This window comes from Chaetodon trifascialis, chromosome 16 (assembly GCF_039877785.1).
Source record: "Chaetodon trifascialis isolate fChaTrf1 chromosome 16, fChaTrf1.hap1, whole genome shotgun sequence".
Classification (NCBI taxonomy): domain Eukaryota; kingdom Metazoa; phylum Chordata; class Actinopteri; order Chaetodontiformes; family Chaetodontidae; genus Chaetodon; species Chaetodon trifascialis.
Window position 1 is genome coordinate 409,560 of NC_092071.1, and position 6,794 is coordinate 416,353.

A 6,794-nucleotide genomic window follows, 5' to 3' on the forward strand; every position below is an offset into this window, starting at 1 on the left:
AAGAATCTGTCGAGAAACGCCAAAAGAAAAACGTCGATCAGGAAGAAAATCATCTAACAGTCAATGAAATCAAGAAAAACTATGAGTGTGAACTGAGGAAGACGAGAATTCATCACCGGAAAACTTCAGCAAAAACTTTTGACTGAAGAGGACGAAAAACAGTGAAACCACTGAAGGATGTGATGATTGGTCAGAAATGAGCGTCTCAAACGTTTCACTCGCAGATCATCTACAAATGAAGTCGGTCAGCAGGACTGAAAACTGTTTTAAGACGTCAGATCCCAGACATAATCATTTCAGTAGGAAACAGATCTATAAGAAAAGGAGCCAATAGGAACGTGGCGGTTGGACGGATCAAAGTCGGCGTCTTCGATAACTCAGATGTGAGCTTCTGAAACGTTTCCTGGTTGTTTGGTGCTTATAACGACGTCCAGAATAAAGAAGGAAGCGATCAGTGATTCTGTTTTCACTACTAAAGCAGGAAATAACAGAAAGGTCGATGTAATAATGATGTCATGATGATGTCAGAGTGAGACACGAGTATGAAACGTTTCATTTGTGCTCATTTGAAGAGGAAACATGGAGCCTGGTGACATCACACACCTCTGAACTAATCAATTCATAATCAATAAGACAGCCAAGTGGAGAAGCAGACGGAGGTCATTTCTGTACTTTCAGGGGTCTTGAGGAGGTTTCAGGGGTCAGTGACGGCGTCTGGGGGGTCTTCATGTCTTCAGACTGAATCTGTCGAGTCTTCGTTTGCGTTTGATTGGACGAGTGAAAGTTTGCAACATGACAAAGAAACGTGTCGAAGAACGAAGCAGCTGGAATCCTTCAGCCCGAGGACATGAAAAGACGAAGACAGAGGCGGTTCCAACAGGTTCCTCCTGATCAGAGAGTCCTCCTCCTCCTCTTCCTCCTCCTCTTCCTCTTCCTCCCCCTGGGTCCTGTTCAGACTTGTCGTCATAATCTTTCTCCTCTGAGATGTTCAGACGCTTCAGTCAACACCAAACCAGAGACAGCAGAGACTTTCTACTGCAGACAGACAGAGAGACAGACAGACAGAGAGACAGAGACAGAGAGACAGACAGAGAGAGACAGACAGAGAGAGAGAGAGACAGACAGGCAGAGAGAGAGACAGACAGGCAGAGAGAGAGAGACAAAGAGAGAGAGAGACAGAGACAGTGACAGAGACAGCAGAGACTTTCTACTGCAGACAGACAGACAGACAGACAGACAGACAGACAGACAGACAGACAGACAGACAGACAGACAGACAGATAGTAAGAGAGGTATGAGAGGTACGACAGCATCTGTTCATATGCTTTAGAACTGAAGAAGCTGTTTGGGTCATTGAAAGGGTTCTGATGGACATTGAAAGGGTTCTGATGGTCATTGAAAGGGTTCTGATGGACATTGAAAGGGTTCTGTTGGTCATTGAAAGGGTTCTGTTGGTCATTGAAAGGGTTCTGTTGGTCATTGAAAGGGTTCTGATGGACATTGAAAGGGTTCTGATGGTCATTGAAAGGGTTCTGATGGACATTGAAAGGGTTCTGATGGACATTGAAAGGGTTCTGATGGACATTGAAAGGGTTCTGTTGGTCATTGAAAGGGTTCTGATGGACATTGAAAGGGTTCTGATGGTCATTGAAAGGGTTCTGTTGGTCATTGAAAGGGTTCTGATGGACATTGAAAGGGTTCTGTTGGTCATTGAAAGGGTTCTGTTGGTCATTGAAAGGGTTCTGATGGTCATTGAAAGGGTTCTGATGGTCATTGAAAGGGTTCTGATGAGGGATGTTTGTGATTCTTCAAAGGTTTTCACATAGCTTGAGGTGGTTCTGAGTGTTTAGCAGTCCTGGAAGGTGTTCTAGAGGTCCTGGTCTCTGAAGAGGCTCTGTGGGGCCTGGATGGTTTCAGCTGTTTTTGAAGGATACTCAGGGTCCATGGGGTTTTTTTAGGTGGTACCAGGATCCATTAGTCATTCAGGGGTTCTCGTGCTCACTCGGAGGTGTTTCTGGGGCAGAGAGTCGTGGCAGCTGTGGAAAGAAAGCTTGAATGATTGATGTGTTCCTGATCAGGTTCTAGCAGTCTGCTGTGAGGTTAAGGGTCTTTAAAGGGGATTTATGGTTCCTTTACGTGGACTAAGGATGATCCAGGATTTTCTGGGCTTCTCAGTTTTCCTGGTTGTGGTTTTCCTTATGCGGTCACTCAAGAGGCTGCTGAAGGTTCTGCAGGATAAACAACACGATCTAATGTTTCTTTGACCAAAACCTCACTGACAGGTGAGTTTCTCTAGAGGAAAAGCTCCAGGTGAGCAGCCCTGATGGTCTCACCTGAGACAAGAAGCAGAGACGTCCTGTCAGAGGGACGGAGACTGTTGGAGGTGAAACTGGTTCAGATGTGATTTCACTTTAACGGACGCGACAGCGAACATACGGGTCGTCTTCCTGAAAGCTGTCAGGATACCAGCATGACGAGGCGACCTCCAGCTCACCTGCAACAGCAGCGACGCCTCCCTGACGCGCTGTTCAGCTTCTCTGGTCTGAGGAAACGTTTCAGCCAATGAGGTCAAAGTTCAGCTTCTCTGATTGATCATAAACTCAGAGAAAATCAGCAGAAAGCAAACAAACTGATTTTATACTGACGGAGGTGAAACTTCTTCCTCCACCTGTCTGAACGTTCAGCCATCTTTTCTGTTTCAGGTGTGTTTTCTGCTGCAAGCCTCAACACACACACACACACACACACACACACACACACACACACACACACACACACACACACACACACACACACACACACACACACACACACACACAGAGTCTGTGTGTGTGTGTGTGTGACGTTATGCAAATGTGAGGCAGCCAGCCGTCAGCGTGGCGGTTAGCGGCCGACCACACACGCTGCCGCTCTCTGCCAGCAGCTCTGTCAGTCTGCTGCTGATGTGCCCTTGAGCAAGACGCCTCAGAGGAAGCTGACACGTTTTCACATGACGGCGGCGGCGCCTTCATAAAAACCATCAGTTCAGCTTCGTGTTACTGATGTTTGACCATTTTTACTGCCATGTACACATGTATGTATACTTGTGTAGTACACTGGTATTTGTAGTATTTGTCCATTAATTCTAAATATGGACTGGTATATTTATACAAGTACTAATGCCCAGTTACAAGAACTGCATTCAAAGCTTTGATGAAGTAAAAGCGTACAAGTATATACAAATATGAAGTACAAAGTAAGAGTAACAGTGCAGTGAAGCATCAGTTAAAGTATCAGGGATCATCCATAGTAATACTCAGAATGTGTTTTTCATCTGAATCTGCAGAGTAACTACAGTTATCAGATGAATGTACTACAGCAGAATATGAAGTAGTACAAAGTGGAAACTCAAGTAAAGTGCATGTACCTGAGTAAATGTACTTAGTTACTTTGGAGTACTGCTGTAAAGTTCTTCTGTTAAAATCATGTCTAGGACTTCTTGTGGCTTGATGTTGGGAGAAAAGGAGGACGTCAGGTGACTTTGAGAGATGCAGGAAGTTGACATGCTGCTCATTTCCTGTTTCCTGCCAGAAGTCTGACCACAGACCCCCGACCCTGACAGGTGAACGTGAGTGCGCAGCAGCTGATGATAGCGTTAGCTCCCCTGCGAGTCGATGACATTTAAATCCACTCAGCTCGGCTCGGCCTGGCTCAGCCTGGCTCGGCCTGGCCTGGCTCGGCTCGGCCTGGCCTGGCTCGGCTCGGCTTGGCCTGGCTCAGCCTGGCTCGGCCTGGCTCGGCTCGGCTCGGCTCGGCGTTCAGCTGCCCGTGTTTTCCTTGATGACGCGTCGGCCTGTCGACACGTTGGTGTCTGAAGCGGCAGAAACTGCTGTTGTTTGAGTGAAACTGGATGAAGGTGGAAAAGGTCTCATAGGGGCGGGCCGACTGGTAGGAGACATGCTGAGACAAGACCACTTCAGCACACACACACACACACACACACACACACACACACACACACACACACAGATGTCATCATACGTTACGGCAGTTATGGCAGTAACTATGGTAGAAGTACTGCTTACCTGTCCTGCACACGCAGCGGCTCACCTGGACAACATGTTAATCTGTTTCATGTCGTTCAAAGTGAAAACATTCGGAGCCTCGCGTCTTTAAAATCACACTTTGAGTTAAAAAAGGATAAATGTTCTCTATGACCACAGATGACGGACAGGTGTCAAAGCCACAGAGTCGTCTCTGCAGCTCTGCGGAGCTCTTTAGCCTCTTTTAGCTCCTTGTTTTGGTTCCTTTCATCCAACATGCTGTGAAAAGCTACTGAAGGCTAACGGCTAACAGCAGACAGACAGTCAGAGAGCAGCTGGTGGACGTTTAGCATTTAGCAGCTAAACTGTCAGATATGTCCCTCTAGAGCTGGATGAGATGGAAGAGGAGGGAGGAGACCGGACTGACCTTCGTCAGGTGACGCAGACTCAAACAGCCCTTTGCTAACGTGTCAGTGTCACCTGTCTTTACGGCCCAGTCAGCCAGAAGTACACATCTCAGTCAAATCTTTGCTTTTTAGCATTTTACCTTTGAAGCTGAAACCAATGACATGAAAACCAGATTCACACTTTAGAAAACACCTCAATGTTTGACCTGAACTGAGTTACTGTTACTGTCAACAGCAAAAACACACAGTTAGTCTTCAGATTTAAAACAAAAAGAGTTTAAAAAGCCTCTGTCTCTCCGTCTGTCTGTCCGTGTCTCTCTCTGGCTGTCTGTCTGTCTGTCTGTCTCTCTGTCTCTGAGCTGGTAAATTTCTTACCTCCCAGTTTGAAATTCAAATCTTGTGGTTTCATAAAACTGAACTGTCTCACAGCAGTGTGTGTGTGCGTGTGTGTGTGCGTGTGTGTGTGTGTGTGTGTGCGTGTGTGCGTGTGTGTGCGTGTGTGCGTGTGTGTGTGTGTGTGTTTTGCCATCGTGTCCTCCATTGATGAGGAACATGTGTAAACAGACGGCACACTTTCAGGCCTCCTCTTCATGTTGTGTCATAAACAGTTTGATGAAGACTATCAGATCAGACTACGACTGATAGACTCTGTGTGTGTGTGTGTGTGTGTGTGTGTGTGTGTGTGTGTGTGTGTGTGTGTGTGTGTGTGTGTGTGTGTGTGTGTCCTGAGGGTGGGCCCCTCTGAGGATGTGTGGAGTGTAAACAAACGGCACACTTACGCTGCTGTCGACCTCATCCATTAATTAACACCCCCCCCACACACACACACAGATACACACTTTCGCACTCATGTTGTGTGTAAACAGCTGATCAGACGTCAGACGTCCATCAGCTGATCAGTATTGATCAGCTGATGGCATCAGTCAGAGTGTGGCGTGTGTTTACTGTCACATACACATCAATGGACGACATGATGAGTAAACACACACACACACACACACACACACACACACACACACACACACACACACACACACACACACACACACACACACACACCTGGGGTTCACCTGCTGGATGCTTTGTCAGAGGTGTGCCTGCGGCGCCTGTTTCTTTTCACTACGGAGAAGAAGAAGTTGTCAAAACTTGTACTTTAAAAGTGAGAACACAACAGAGTACAAATACTATTTACAAGGTAGGTCTTCTCATCTAAATATACTTTAGGTACAAAAAGTACTCAGAGTACACAATGTCCCACAAGTACTGATGCATTCATGCGTTCATCACTGTCGTGTGTGACTGTGAACGTCCCCTGAGATCAATAAAGTTTCATCTTGTTTGGAGTGTCTTTACTTTGAGTATACTTCATTGATGATACTTCATTTGTCCATTTACCAACCAGAGAATGATTTGAACAACAGTTTTATTTCTGCATTCCTGATCGTCAAGAAGCAACTTATCGATCGATCGATCAATCAATCGATCGATCAATCAATCAGTCTAATCACAGCGAACGTTTTCTAGTGAGATTTCCACTCGGACAGACTGAACTCATCATTGCGGCTGTGACAGAGGGGTGTGTGCGAGCTGACCTGAGATCAGGTGAAGACGGACGTCGGCGCCACAGGACGGTTGACCTGCCGTCACTTCACTGTCTGTGGGAAACGAGAGCGCTGGCCGTCAGTCAGTCTGTGGGATCTGCTGACTGAATCTGTAATCTGACCTGTGATCTGCTTCATCGTCTCTGTCGCTGACTCAGCCTGCGCAGGAAACTGCTGAGTCACAGAAACTGAGTCAAACAGACAGGAAACAGGTCGGACTTTCCTCCCTGTGATCACATGACTCAGCACATTCACAAACAACAGCATGACCGTTTGTTTGCTTGTTTGTTTGTTTGTTTGAAGGTGCTGATATCATCATCCCGCTCCGGCAGGTGGATCTCCGTGAGAACGAGGGAAGAGGAGGTTCAGGCTGTGGAGACCAAGAGGAGGAAGATCCACTGACACCACTCGCTCCCCTCCACCCTGGTGAATAAGTTCAACACGCCTGAACCTGACTGTAGTGTGACAGCATCATCTCACCTGGACATCCTTTCCTTACTACTACTGCCTTTCTTTACAGTACTGTGCTTTTTACTGCACTCTACTGCCTTTCTTTACAGTACTGTGCTTTTTACTGCACTCCCCCTTGTTTTCTGTGAGCCGTGGAAAGCTTCCTCTGCTAAATGACTGATCTGGTCTGTTTTATAAAGTGCAGGTGGTGTTAGCCTGCTGCAGAAGCTAGCTTTGATGCTAGCCTGCTGCAGAAGCTAACATTGGTGCTAGCCTGCTGCAGAAGCTAGCTTTGATGCTAGCCTGCTGCAGAA